Source organism: Echinops telfairi, unplaced genomic scaffold (assembly GCF_000313985.2).
Source record: "Echinops telfairi isolate 266 unplaced genomic scaffold, ASM31398v2 ScPeMD7_7461;HRSCAF=8499, whole genome shotgun sequence".
In the NCBI taxonomy this organism is placed as follows: Eukaryota; Metazoa; Chordata; class Mammalia; order Afrosoricida; family Tenrecidae; genus Echinops; species Echinops telfairi.
This window is the reverse complement of record NW_022111361.1, coordinates 2857347-2871906: the sequence shown is the minus strand read 5'-3', so window position 1 is coordinate 2871906 and position 14560 is coordinate 2857347. Positions and strand designations below refer to the sequence as shown.

The following is a 14560-nucleotide window of genomic DNA, read 5'->3' as shown; positions in this document are numbered from 1 at the left end:
TTGCACAAATCTTAATATGACTGAATGATTAAACTGTATGAGATACAAAGTATATGCCAATAAAACTTTTTTAAAACAGAAAGGAAAAGTGTCTGGGGTCTTTAAAGCATGTCTTAAAACAAGCAGCCATCTAAGAGATATCATCTAAGTCCACAAGGAAGAAGCACAACAGCCTGTGTGATCCAAGGATTATAAATAATAAAATCAAAGATTGAAAGAGGAAATGGTATTCAGGCTTAAAAAATGAAATTAGCCTATCAAGTGTTGGAAGCACTCATCTTCAGCCATTCGCTAATATTTTGGCCTTGGCACACTGTTACCTGAAACACCTACCTAGCCTAGATGTCCTTTAGGATTCAGCCCAGGCATTAGCATCTTTCCTTTCTTGTTCTTAATATGGCCTCTCCAGGGCTCACATGGCAGTACGTATGATACTAACTGTAAATCCCAGGAGAAATGAGACTACTATCTTTCTATTCCTGTTCCCCTAGCACCTAAGCCATGGATTTTATGTTGGATTTTACAACATAGCCTATTCTGAAACTTTATGAATGAAATCATAGTCTGTATAAGCTTCTGTCCAGCTTCTTTTGTTGAGCTTCTTTTCAATATCACCCATAGTTACATGCAGACAAAATTTCCTGCTTTCTATAGTTGAAATTTATTCCACTGAACGAATATACCACAGTATTTAATCAATTTCTTACTAGTGGACAAGTGGGTTGTATTTGGTTCTGGGCTGTCATGAATAAAACTGTTAAGAGCGTCCTTGTACAGGTTTTGTGTGCACTGTTAGCTTACTTCTCTTGGGGAAATACACAGGAGTAGAAATGTTGGGTCCCAGAGTAGGCATGTGGAACTGTGTAAGATATTTACACACGATCATTTTAAATGGTTATACCAATTTAAACTCACATCAGCAATATACGAGAGTTCAAGTTGCTCTCCACCCTCACCCGTTTGGTAGTGTCAATCTTCTGTTTGCTTGTTTTTAAACAAATGGTGCGAAAGTTCCAGTTAATACAAGAAAACGCATCCACTTCAAAAGTATGGGTCCATGAATTCTGACAATCTATATAACCACATAGCCATCATTACCACACAATTAAGGTCTAAAATTATTTCTAAGAAACAAAAACCCAAACCCACTGCTGTAGAGGTCCATTCCAACTCAGAGAGACCCTATTGAACAACACAAAACTGCCCCTGTGAGGTTCCGAGACTGTAACTGCACAGGAATAGAAAGCCTCATCTTTCTCTGGAAAAGCAGCTGGCAGTTTTGAACTGCTGACCCTGCAGTTAGCAGCCGAATATGTAAACACTATGTCATCGCGGCTCCTCTATGGAATATTTAGACACAGAACAGTTCCTTCACACTAACAAGTTCCCTCATACCCCTTTGCAATCAGAGTCCTCCCTAGGCCCAAGCAACTACTAATCTGCTCTCTATTATGATATAACTCTAGAATTTATATATGTGTAATCATACACCATGTACTCATTTGTGTCTAGCTTTTTAACTCAATATGTTTCCAATATTCATCCATGTCATTGCATGTATCATTTCTTTTGTTCTTGCTGAGTAGTATTCCATGACAAATGCACCATAATTTAGTCATCCATTGTCTATTGTTGAATATTTGGGCTATTGCCAGTTTGGGGACATAATGAATAAAGCTACTGTGAGCATTGATGTACAAGAGGTTTCGGAAATACTTTTAATTTTTCTTGGTAAATATCTAGGAGTGAGCTGTATGAAGAATATGTACCTTAACTTCCCATGGACCTGCAAACGTTTTTGTAACTGGCTTTATCATTTTATACTCACTAGCAAGGTATGAGAAATCATTTGTTCCACACTCTCAACAACCCTTGGTTTTCATTTTCGCCATTCTTGAGCTTAGTTCACTGCATTTTTAATGACTGATGCTGTTGAATCTCTTTTTATTTGCTATTTGCCATTCGTGTTTGATTTTTAATAGAATATCTACTTAAATCTCTTGTCCACTTTAAAAAAGTGGTTTGTCGTTATTGAGCTATAGTATTAGTTCATATGAGGGTAGACAAAAAGAATTGCTATAAAATCATACAAACCTGTATCTATAAAGATACCAAAATATGAAGCTATCGTTTCTTGTCAGATCCTTCACCTAGGCCTACGTAGTTCTCCAGGCAGCGTTTCCATCTCCTTGATCCTTCCGGAAAACATTCTGCACTTTGGATTTACATTATGTCCAAACGGCAATCTTAGCATTCTTCAGGGACTCAAATCATGCTTCTTTCCAATGCTATTTGAATTTGGGGACAAAGTGAAGTCTGAAGGGGCAAGATCAGGACTGGAGGGTGGATGGGGCAGGGTTTCCCAACAAAGCTCTTGTAGGACAGCCCCAGCTACCCGAGAACAATGAGGCAATGTGTTGTCATGGTGGGCAAACACTCCCCAGCACAACCTTCCTGGCCATGTTCTCACCAAGGCAGTTTTCAATTTTCTTAAAACTTCTTCCTAATAAGCCCCCACGATCACTCAGTGTTCTACGAGAAACTCTCTCATGGTTATCCCTCAGGAAGCACGGAAGACAGTTGCCAGCACCATTTGAGCTGACATCTTTACCGAGAATTTTAGTGGCCCAGGAGAGCCCCTTGGAAGTCACTGTCTGGATTGAACTTTTTTTTAAGGGGGCTGGTGGGGATACTAAAAAGAACTCTGTGGGGTAAGGGGCTTCCCATTGGGTGGCTAACTACAAGGTGTGCACTTCAAAACTGTCTGTTCCCATAAAGATTTACAGCTTCAGAAACTCAAAGGGGTGGGGAGAGAAGGCATTGAAAATGATGATGGCGGCATATGTGCAAAGGTGCTTGACACACTGGATGAATGTATGGATTGTGATAACAGACGTAAGAGTCCCCAATAAAACTATTTAATAAAAAATAAAGGAAAGGAAAGAAAGAAACCCAAAGGCGTCAGGTCTACTCTGTCCTACAGGGCCGCTCGGAGTCAGAACGGACCAACAGTGACTGGAGCTTGCGGGGACTAAGACAGGTAAGACAGGTGTACTTCGAGAGGACTTGCCTGCAGGCACCCAGAGATCACAGATAGCAACATTTTGCTTGGAACAAACCCGTGCATGGAACTGTAGTAGCGATACCTTTAGCTTAATCTAGTACATTCTGGTAGCAACTCCTTTATCCAATAAATCTTTTTAGCAGCCCGACACATAACCCACTGTGCCCCGGGGCTCCTGTACAGCACAGCAGTGAGAGCTACGACAACAGTGGGGCCTTCGAAGATGCTTCAGAGTCTGGCTTATACATCGTCCTTTCAAAGTCAACTAGACAGGGTAGGGTGTTCCGTTACTCTGCTGTTTTTATGTTTCTACTAACTCTCAGTCCTGCTGCCTCTACTGAGGGAAGAAAAACAGAACAAAACAAAACAAAGCGCTCTGGAAACACTGCTATTCTGTCTTCCATCAATACATTCACACCCACTTTTCGGTGTCTCTTGGCATTTAGAGCTAAAGCATGGGGTCCGAACTAAGCTTCACTTCCTGGAAGACAAGACGTGTGCAATCACATTCACACAAAACCTCAAATACAAACCCTGTTGGAAGTTATTTTCCTAACATTCAGATCATCTGCACTGTGAATAAATATGCTACCATGAGATAAAATCTGTCTTCATGATGGCATAAGTCTTGCCATCATCTCCTCTCCGCAGAGAATTAACAATTTACTGTTTAAGTATGACAAACAGCCTGGGTTGGTTTGTTTGAATACATCTTATCATTGGTAATGAGAGAAAAGCGGGCTTTCTGCACCCATTGAGCTACAGTCTCCTAAACTCACAGGAGCTATTCTGCTCAACCTTACAGGGGGCGCTTTGCGTCGGCACGGCAGTGAGTCGGGTTTTTCGGTTTATCATTCGTAATCGATACAGTGGTGCAATAAGTAATTTGTTGATGTTAACGTTCTCAGACATTCACTCACAGATGCTCGGGGTTAGGAGTTAATGCTCAAAATTCTGCCTGCACAACAGCACCCTACAGCAATAATAATTCAGGTGGGGGAATGAGGGCGTAGCCTGTCAGAACACAGAACAGAACCTCATCGAAAGCTGGAATTACCTATCCTCAATTTCTTTTCCTACGAAAAGAGCAGGAAAATGGCCGTTCGGGTGAATCTATGTAAACAAAAATAGAATGAGATCCATCTCTCTCATCATATACAAAAATTCAAGATCGTTCAAAACTCAAAATCTATAACCCTAAAGATCATCAAGGCAAAAATGGTGGTCATCCTACAGGCCTTAACATGTCGTATAGATAGACTATCAAATGTAACTCACTCACTGCCGGGGAGTCGATGCTGACTCATAGCAACCCCCTGCTGGTTTCTGAGACGTCACCCTTGAAGGGAGTAGAAAACCAGTCTTTCTCCCTCAGAGCTAGTGGTGGTTTCGAACTGCCAACCATGAGATCACATGGCCACTGCACCACCACGGCTCCACTATCAAATGTAACTAAAAGTACACAGACAGCAGAAGGCAAACCATAAAAACATTGACATGCATCCAACGACTTCGTCAAAAAAATAAAAACTGAACCTCCCGAGTGGGAAATGTTGTTGGCAATGACATTTTGGACAAGGGTTAGTCTCAAAAAGGTAGAGAAAACCTCCACAGCAAACCCAGTCAAAAACTGGGTGGGGGACACAAAGAAGAGAACAATTGCTAAGGATTATGAACCACTGAAAAGGCAAATCAAAGCAACAACGAGATATCTTCTCACTCCAGCAATAAGAGCAAAGTTGAAAAAAAATTTTTTTAAAGACACCAGGTAGCCTCTGAATGCTGGTGAAGGGGGGAGCGGCTGGAAGCTCAACACGCCAAAGACGGGCCTTAACTATGCAACCACGGCAGAAAGCGACACAGTGCTTCCTTTCAAAGTAGTAAAGGGAAATACTGTAGGGTCCACTCACTGGTATATGAGAGGGCTTTAAAATTTTCATGGAAGCATTCCATTATCATTTTCCCACAAATTTCTGAAGGCTCTTTGGACAGCCTACAGAAATAGGAGCTGCAACACAGATATATGTGCACCCAGGTTCATCACAGCATACAGTCATACCCATAATCCAGCAATTACAGTAATAACAACCATCTAAGAGTGGTTCAGAGATACTCACGCTGGAACGGGGTGTGAAGGTGACTGTTACAATAAAGGTTCATGAAAATTTTAAATTAAAAGTGGAATTTTCCCATTGACATCTTTGAACCCATTATATGGGTTTTACAGAAAATATGTCTAGATATGAATTTACATGTGCTGCAAGTGTATCCATGAATACAGTATAGCATGATGGGGGTGGGGTGGGGTTATAACCCTATGAAAACTCCTGAGCCATACCAAAAACCTTAAGGAAACGAGTGACTGGGAGCACAGGCTCAGGACTATAGTCTCAGTGGACACGAAGGGCAGCTGGCCTAAGTCCACAAAGATCATGTTCTGTGCCTACTTTGGTAAATAGTGACTAGAGGCCTAAAACCTTGTGAGCAACCATCGGAAGTGCTCCTCATCTGGAGCAAAGATATGAAGGAAATGAAAGATGGAAGAAAACAAATAGCCAAAAAAGACTTAAGACCAATGGATCACGTGAACCTCAGCCTTCATGACTCTGAAAACAGAACTTCATGATGACCAGCTACCACTGCTAACAGCTCTAAAAGTGAGAACAACACAACTTTCCTCTAGCTCTTTGGTGCTTCCTTCACCCCACTATCATGACCTCAATTCTTACAATCGGAGTAGACCAGAGCACGCACACTGCTACAGATAAGAGCCCGCAACACAGGGAATCTAGGATAGATAAACCCTTCAGGGCCAACAAGGAGAGTAGAGATACAAGGAAGATTAGGGAAGAGTGGGGCGGTGAAAAGGAAGAATCAATCTCAAGGATCAAACTTGTGTTAGTCTGGGTACATTAGTTACGACCACGTGATCAATTGCAAAAGCAAGGTTTGTAATTGTCAGTGTATTTTCTTTATATGTGCTTACTGAATATCTTTCCTTTGTTCATATATATCACATATAATAGGACTCAGTGTGTTTTCAATTATATGTATGATAGATGTTTGATAATAGTTATAAGTGTGATTTCATTAATGTCCGGAAATTAAATGAGGCTAAAGAATCATGTACACGTGCCAAGTTGGCAAGGGGTGGATTGAGGTAGTTAGCTTATTGTGCCAACCTGGCCGATAAATACATATGGGGTTAATTGAAGGGCAGAGGGATAAATGGCTAGGTGAGCCTTGTCTTTTGAGTTCTCGGGTCTCTTGCTTTGTGATGGTCAGACCAGGGTGCAGCTGCCTTAGCCAGGTCCCTGCTTCAGCTGGCAAGGCTCACTTACTGCAAGACGTCCCTGAGGAGAAGCCACATGGACCTACGCCGATCCAGCCGTGTGGAGACCCCTGCCAGCGCTGAGATGCTTACACATTCACTGACTCGACTTTCCTCCTGCAGTCGGCATCATTGTGTCTGTTTTGTGAGATGGAGGAGGGCTTTGTGGATTGGTGTCGGGCATATGAGTTAATGATGGACTTGTGGGCTTGGGCAGTACTGGGTTGGGATGCTTTCTTGATTCAGTGCACTTAACCTTTACATAAAACTCTCTTATGCGTGAGTTTCTGTGGATTTGTTTCTGTAACGTAACCAGACTAACACAAACCTATAACCCCCTCCCAGGGGGAAAAATAACAGAAAAGTGGGTGAGGGGCAACAGAGGACTATGGAAATAATAATCTATAACTTATCAAGGGTTTGTGAGGGAGGGGCAAGTGAGAAGAGAATGCTTCGAAAATGATGATGGCGGCATATGTGTAAATGTGCTTGACAAACTGGAGGAATGTAAGGATTGTGATAAGAGATGTAAGAACCCCCAATAAAAGTATTTGAAACAAAAAACAAACTTTCACCCCTGTCACAAAAAATTAAAAAGAAATGGAAAAGAAACCCTGCCCTGTTGGCAGCATTGGCAGCAGGCCCTGGTCACTAGGCTTGCATTGTATTCGAGGAGCCCTGGTGGCACAGTGGTGAGACATGGGGCTGCTAACCACGGGCCATCAGTGGAAACCACCAGCCAGCCTTCTGGAGAAAGCCTGATGTTGCCACTGGACCCATGAGGGAGAAGCACACCAGCCTGTATGATCCAGTTATGAATGATAGAATCCAAACCCAAAGGATGGAATGGTAGCAGAGCTTAAATTGTGAACACCCAGTGTGCGGGTAAGGTTCTGGGTGTCAAGGGAAAGCCCAAATCCATTTGCAGGGTCCCAACATGGATTAAGCCAGCGGTTCTCAACCTGTGGGTCACAACCACTTTGGGGATCGAACAACCCTTTCACAGGGGTCGCCTGATTCATAACAGTAGCAAAATGACGTAGCAACAAAAATAATGTTATGGTTGGGGGTCACCACAAGATGAGAGACTGTATGAAAGGGTCGCAGCGTAAGGTTGAAAATCACTGGATTAAGCCTATGGTGAATTCCCTATGAGACAGACCAGGGATGTGAACAGCCTTGCTATCATGCAGAATGCAGCGGGCTTTTGGCTTTGTTTTGTTTCTCTGTATTTCGTTTTCTTTGTTTTCCTGTATATGAAATCCAGGATGCGTAGAGCCATGGAGACAGTGACTGCACTGATGGGTTCTTGGGGGGATGGCAGGGGTGGCTGAGGGGAGGGAGGGAGCCAACTGCAGCAAGTACCAGCAGTGTACAACTCTCTTTCATCTGATGGAACCACTGAATTGTATGACATGTGAAATACCTGCCGAGAGAACTCTTAAGGAAAGAAAACATCGATGTTGTAAAGGGTGCTTTGTCCTCGGCTTCACAACGAACGCCCATGAAGCAGCGGTCTGGAAATCAGACCATTAGACAACTTTGCACCAAAATACTTCTTTAAAGTGTTAAAAAGCAAGGATGTCATTTCGAGGACTAAAGGACTAAGGTGTCCCTGGCCTGAGCCATTGTATTTCAAATCAGCTTGTACGTATGCAAAATATGGACAATGAAACAGGGTGCTGACAAAGAGTGCTGAATGTACGTAGACAGGACAGAGGAGATTGCTCCTTGGAAGCATCGAACGAAGGCGAGACTTCCTCTCACACACTTGGCACATGTTATCAGGAGCGACCCATCCCAGATGAAGGACATCACGCTCGATAAAGGGGGAAATTTCTCAACAAAGCAGATTGGCACAGTGGCTGCTACAGTGTCCTCAAACATGGCCCCCATTGTAAAGCTGACGGAGGACCAACAGTGATAGGTGCTGTTGTACAAGGAGTCACATCTGCATGAACAACCTAGATCGTCTACTTAGTAATAAGGGCGAGAAGGATATCTATGGTTAAATGAAAGAGAGTCCATTGGAAAAGTTTTCTTAAAGTACTACGTTGTTCTAAAAGCCCAGAGCGGGGCTACTAAACCATGGGATACCCAGTCCTATGCCATCCTGATTGGGGATTTGGCAGTTGGGGTCCACTGAGTTTTACACTGGCTGATTTTCAGAAGTAAATCCCCAAGCTTTTCTTCCTGTTCCATGTTAGGCTACAATCTCGGTCCAAACTTGTTCAGCATCTGAGCACTCCCAAGCGTCCACTGGCAGGCGGGTACTAGCCGCCTAGGAAGTGCATTGCTCCGGAGCTGATCCCGGGCATCCTGCATGGAAGGGTGAGTCCCACCACTGTAACATAGCTATCACTTAAGCCGTATGGTCCGAACTTCCTTTGCTTCCCTCCCACACTCTTTTGAACATGCTTCCAGAGCCAATAGGTAGAGCTAGAGGAGAAAATGGGTCCTGTAAAACACGCGATCTTACTTATTAGAAAAATATTGGGGATTAAAGAGGTTGTAGACACTTGAGTTCAGGTTTTGTTTTTTGTTTTTTTAAAGGGGTTATAGTCCCCAAGCTGACATTAATGAAATCACATAACCAAAATGAATTTCTAAAAGTAAACAAAAATAGTTTTGCATCTATTGCTATTAAGAATACTTTGCACACAAAAAAATAAGAATACTTTGCATCTATCAAAAGATATAGCGTGGGGTCTTAAAGGCTTTTAAAGGTAAACAAGCGGCCATATAACTGAGAAGCAACAAAGCCCACATGGAAGAAGCACACCAGCCTGTGTGATCACGAGGTGTGGAAGGGATCAGGTATCAGGCATCAGAGAACAAAAAAATCATATCATTGTGAGGGGGAGTATGGAGTGGGGACCCAATGCCCATCTGTAGGCAACTGGACATCCCCTTACAGAAGGCTCACAGGGAGGAGACAAGCCAGTCAGGGTGCAGTGTAGCAGCGATGAAACATACAACTTTCCTCTAGTTCCTAAATGCTTCTCTCCCCGTCCCCCATCATGATCCCAATTCTACCTTACAAGTCTGGCTAGACCAGAGGATGTACACTGGTACAGATAGCATCTGGAAACACAGGGAATCCAGGGCAGATGAACCCTGCAGGACCAATGCTGAGAATGGCTATACCGGGAGGGTGGAGGGAAGGTGGGGTAGAAAGGGGGAACCAATTACAAGTATTCACATATATGCCCCCTCCCTGAGGGACGGACAACAGAAAAGTAGGTGAAGGGAGATGTCGGACAGTGTAAGACATGACAAAATAATAATAATTTATAAATTATCAAGGGTTCATGAAGGAGGGGAGCGGGGAGGGAGGGAGGGAAAAAATGAGGAGCTGATACCAAGGGCTCAAGTACAAAGCAAATGTTTTGAGAATGATGAGGGCAACAAATGTACAAATGTGCTTGACACAATGGATTGTATGTATGGATTATGGTAAGAGTTGTACAAGCCCCCAATAAAATTATCTTTAAAAAAAAAAAAAAGGAATACTTTGCACAAATAAGGAGAAAATCAAGATGTTCTTAGAAATATAAATCCTGTCCAGATATATTAATGATTATTGCAGTGAACAGAAAAGTGGACGTGTTCATTAGGTTATAAGAAGGAAGCAGCTGTTGGATTATAAACAGAGCTGCAGGTACATCACTACGCATAACTATGTCAGATGTCTATTCAAAGGGGAGATTAGCAACAGGGGGAAAAGCAGTAAGTAACCGATTCTGAATGAAAAATAAGCCCACTACCAAACAGAAGCCTCCGCAGCAGGTGGTCCCCAGGTCTTTGATGTGCCTTTTTGGATCATGTTAGATAAAAGGTTCTGCTCTGCCTAAACACTTTCCCCTAAATAGATGAATAATCAGAAATATAAACCTGAGTTGTGAATCTATTCTCTTATTCAGAAACCCACACCATAGAATTTCTTACAAAGTAGGGCTTTGGGACAGAGAAGAATTACCCCTGGCAGATTTCTGAGGCCGCAAATCTTCACAGGAGCAAAAAATCTCTTTTCTGTCCCTTGGAAGTGGTGGCGATAAGCTTCTTTAATTGTCATGTGTCCTTCAAGAAAATCTACCTAGAGTACACCTTCGATAGCAGAAGGCCTGAGACTACGATCCTTACGAACTCGGCTCAGTTGAACTTGGCTCAGTTTTCAGCCAAACAACAGACAGACCCAGAAGGAAAACTATGAATCAATAACTAGAAGGAAGGGGGCTTACTGTAAACAACAACAACACACAATTTCTATCACATTGAGTTTCCTAAACATTTAGTACAGTATATCCAATGGCCTTTCAGACCATTCTAGAGGTACAAAGGGCTCTCTTGCAGATTTTATCATCAGAGTGTTACAATGAACGCATTGAAACCATTTTTAAACAAAAATATCAAAATGTGAAGTTCCCCTACATCTCCTCCATCAAGTGTGTACACTTCTGAAGGTGGAGTTTCCATCTCTTTCCTTAAGAACGCTGTGCTCAAAAAAAAAAAAAAGAACGCTGTGCTCTTGGATTTACAGCACATCGGGTTTAACTGATGGCAGTTTGGGCATCCTTGAGAGGTTCAAATCATGTTTCTTTTAAATGTTGTCTGAGCTTTGGAAAAAACATCGTCTGAAGAGGCAAGACTTCAGGGCTGTCGAGCAGATGGGATAAGACTTCCTCACCAAATTCTAGGCGAGCCTCTGCTACCCCAGAGTGAGCAGGTACACTGGGAAGCGGGGGGACTCCTGAGTGCAACTGTCCTGGCCTTTCTCTCACCAACGCAGTTTTCATCTTCTGATAACACTTTCATAACTCGAGAACTCACAGCCTACTCCTATGGGTTTCTGGGACTAGAAATCTTTACTTAATCTTTTTATTGGGGGCTCATACAGTTCTTATCACAATCCATACATCCATGCATTGTGTTAAGCACATTTGTACATAGGTTGCCATCATTATTTTCAAAATATTTTCTTTCTACCTGAGCCCTTGGTATCAGCTAATATCCCCCATTCCGACCCTCCCTCCCTCATGAAACCTTGCTAATGTATCATTTTTTTCCATGTCTTACACTGACTGCCGTCCCTTCACCCACTTTTCTGTTGTTCGTCCCCCTGGGAGGCGGTTATATGCCAGTCGTTGTGATTTGTTACTTCCCCCACCTTCCCCTTCTCCTCCTGGTATCGTTACTCTTATTATTGGTTGACTATAAATCTTTACAGGAGCAAAAAGACTCATCATTTTCCCTCGGAGCAGCTGGTAATAGGCTCCTGTAATTGTCATGTGACCTTCGAGAAAATCTATCGAGTTTGCCTTTGGAACCTGAGTCTATGACCCTGGGTCACCCTTGGGTCTGAAACTGAACTCGGCACCCTGTGCTTCAATTTTCAGCCAACCAATAGCCAGGCATGTAAGGGGAAGAATAGCATGGGTGAGGTTACGCACACCTTAGACTAGGCAACTGTTTGAAATAAGGAGGGCAGCTTTACCCAGAGACCAAGTCCGAAGGGGTTAGGAAAGAAGAAGAGATGGAAACAGGGGACATGGAGAGGAAGTAGGATAAGGGATGCCACACTGCAGTGCATGAGCTGACACAAAACATGGATGGACTGTTGACTGTGCAACTGATGACCGTCTCTGTCAACCTTCACTCGGTGAGCAAGACATATTATGGGATCCCAGAAAAATAAAAATGAGTCACCATAACGTTCTGAGTTGACCTCTCTGCCTAGAATTTAACTGGCCCAGCAGATTCCCTCGGAAGACACGGTACTGATAGGACATTATTTGAGGGCGCTATTGAGATGAAGACAATCTATTGCTGACAGAGCTTGTCTGCAGCCATCCACTGAGTGCAGAGACGCGCTTTGTTTGGAATACACCCGGGCAGGTGTGAAGTGAAACCCTAGCAATGACTCTTTTGCCTTACTCTCATATTTGCACCACATTTCAATTGCATAAGAAGATGGCAACTCAAACTGAAAACTGCTTTCACGGAAGCAATCTAAAACTGAGCCTGAAGGTGAAGATGTCGTCCCACTGCAAACCAGCGAAACAAATCGAAGACTCAGTAATATATTACCCCATGTAAAATCTCATGGTCCATTAGCATTAACTACATAAAGGACATTTCACTCCAATAACCCTTCCTTTTACTAATCTAATCACATCAGTAGAGAGAAAAACAAGTGCCTACCATATGGTCTTTCTGTACCAGAAAAGAGCTGTGTTCAATAACAGCATCTGTGCATCTTTATCAACCCTGATGCTGCCCATACTTAAATGAGCATACTGTTCAATCGAAGAAGATGACAGGTCCCGTCGTCACAAGCCAGAAAAGCAAAGAAACCCAGGATCGTTTTTGTGCTAGATGCTAAGCAGGATCAAGATGTGCTGGACCTCATAAAATGTTTATTTTTCCCTCGAAAAATAAAAACGCTAACAAACATCACCAATTTATGGAAAGAAAAAAAGACGTCTTTAGATACAAGTAGTCCTTTTTTTAATGGCTTTATGTAGTGAAAAATCCCAATGAATATATTCAAATCCAGAACTTCAGCTGAAATTCCACTCACTGATAGCTGTTACTTAGGCTACTGTCTTTCTCCATTCCAATACGGTTTGCATTCAGTTCTAACTTGTACCCTAACACTTTGGCATGCCAAGGTCTTATGACGTATTAAAAAAATGTTTACTCTGCTGTCATCAAGTTGATGTCGACTCATGGTGGTCCAAGTGTGAGAGTCGCGCTCTGTGGGGTTTTCCTGGCTGCAGTGTTTACAAAAGCAGACCACCAGCGCCGGTCCATGGTGCCACTGCGTGAATTCAAACCTTCAACCTTTTGGCTTGTAGCAAGCGCAAACCGTTGAGCCACCCAGGGACCTTCTAACCCATAGATTCACGCACACGAAGGAACATGCGCTTTCAATGAAGTAATAAGTGTTATAATAAATCTTAGCTTGCTACTAAAAATATTTTTTAAAGGCTTACTATTTTGTATACTGTTTGTGTATATATACATTTTTTATATCAAGACGGGTAATGTGCTGATGTTGTAACAAGGCTTATGGAAGGTACATGTCACCCCAATACATGAAAACCAAATCACCATGCTTATGAACCAGAAAAGGCTCGAGTTGTATATGCTTTTAAGAAATTATTTCAATGTTGTTTTCATTAGTATTGGTTTACTGAAAGCAGATTTAGTAACACACTACCTTAAAAAAAAAATGTCCTTTTATTATAGCTTTAGAAATAAGAAAAAAATGTCTTATCCAGAACTAACAACTGTTAACATTCTAATACATATGGAAATGCTGTGGTTTTCTAAAACTGTATTATTAATGACATAAAAAGATTTTTTAATGCATACTAAAGAACACTCAAATACTTTAAGCCATTTGTTTTAAGAAATAAAGCACTGTCAATACAGACCTTTTTTTTTTTTTTTAATAGTTTCTCGTATCTACCAGTTGAAAGACCTGGTAGCACTGTCAGGTAAGCACTGGGCTACTAACCACAAGGTCAGTGGTTCAAACCTACCACCATCTCTGCAGGAGAAATATTTACAACCTCAAAAACCTATAGAACCGCTATGAGTTGGAAGAGACTTGATGGTGTAGGCTTGGTTTTGCTTTATCTACAGAGTTAACTCCCCTTCTGCTAGTCTGTTAATTAACATGATCTCATCTCTTACTGCACAATACACATTTGTACTAATCACTATGTTGGTTACTGGTACTTGGTTACCAGTTTCCCAAAGGAAAAAAAAAGTACAAGGAAAACAGGCGCCCATAAATATTAGCAGTGGTAATGGAGACGGACGGAATTGGATGTGCAATGACAGTCGCAGGAAAAACATACACTTCATACTCTACATGCTTCTGTAGATCCTAAAATCTCTATATATTCATACCTTACAGTCCTAATTTAAATACCCAACAGCAAATCCAGTGACATTTTAGAGGTTTTGTAAGTCTTCATTCAGTTGACTCCTAACATATTTGTTGAGGGCCGAATATGTGCCGGGCATAAGAAACACAACATCAAATCAAACAAACTCCTAGGTACATCATTATCTGTCTCAAATAAACTAGTAAAATCTAGAGCATGCCAGAATAGCTTAAGTGAGATAGAGAAAAATAATACCGGGGGTGGGGG

At 42.1% G+C, this 14560-nt stretch overlaps 1 protein-coding gene and 1 non-coding gene across 2 annotated transcripts in view; both read right to left on the bottom strand.

The window, feature by feature from the left end:
- ARHGAP21 (Rho GTPase activating protein 21) overlaps positions 1-14560 on the bottom strand; it is a 166344-nt gene that overhangs the window by 144035 nt on the left and 7749 nt on the right. The gene's annotated exons all lie outside the window — the stretch shown is intronic.
- Positions 13428-13532, bottom strand: LOC115873110. The gene has a single exon (XR_004048234.1). It is a non-coding gene; the product is annotated as a small nucleolar RNA U13 (small nucleolar RNA).